Raw genomic sequence first — 321 nt, 5'->3', positions numbered from 1 at the left:
ATAAATATCAGTCTTTGAAAGAGAAGAGAGAGAAGAGAGAGAGAGAGGAGGTAGGAGAGAGAGGACGAGAGGAGGACGAGAGAGAGAGAGAGAGAGAGAGAGAACCTGCAATAGATATAGATATATATATATTATATAATATTATATATATATAATATATATATATATATATATATATATATATATATGCGCATGTGTGTGTACTATTAATGAAGAGAAACCACGTTAAATTTTGTATGATTTTTTTCGCTAATAAATTCAAGCTTGTGGAAGTATGCATAATAAAGACATTAACAGTTTCATTATTATTCATGATATTTT

Source organism: Macrobrachium nipponense, chromosome 17, assembly GCF_015104395.2.
Source record: "Macrobrachium nipponense isolate FS-2020 chromosome 17, ASM1510439v2, whole genome shotgun sequence".
In the NCBI taxonomy this organism is placed as follows: Eukaryota; Metazoa; Arthropoda; class Malacostraca; order Decapoda; family Palaemonidae; genus Macrobrachium; species Macrobrachium nipponense.
Note: the sequence above shows the minus strand (reverse complement) of the source record.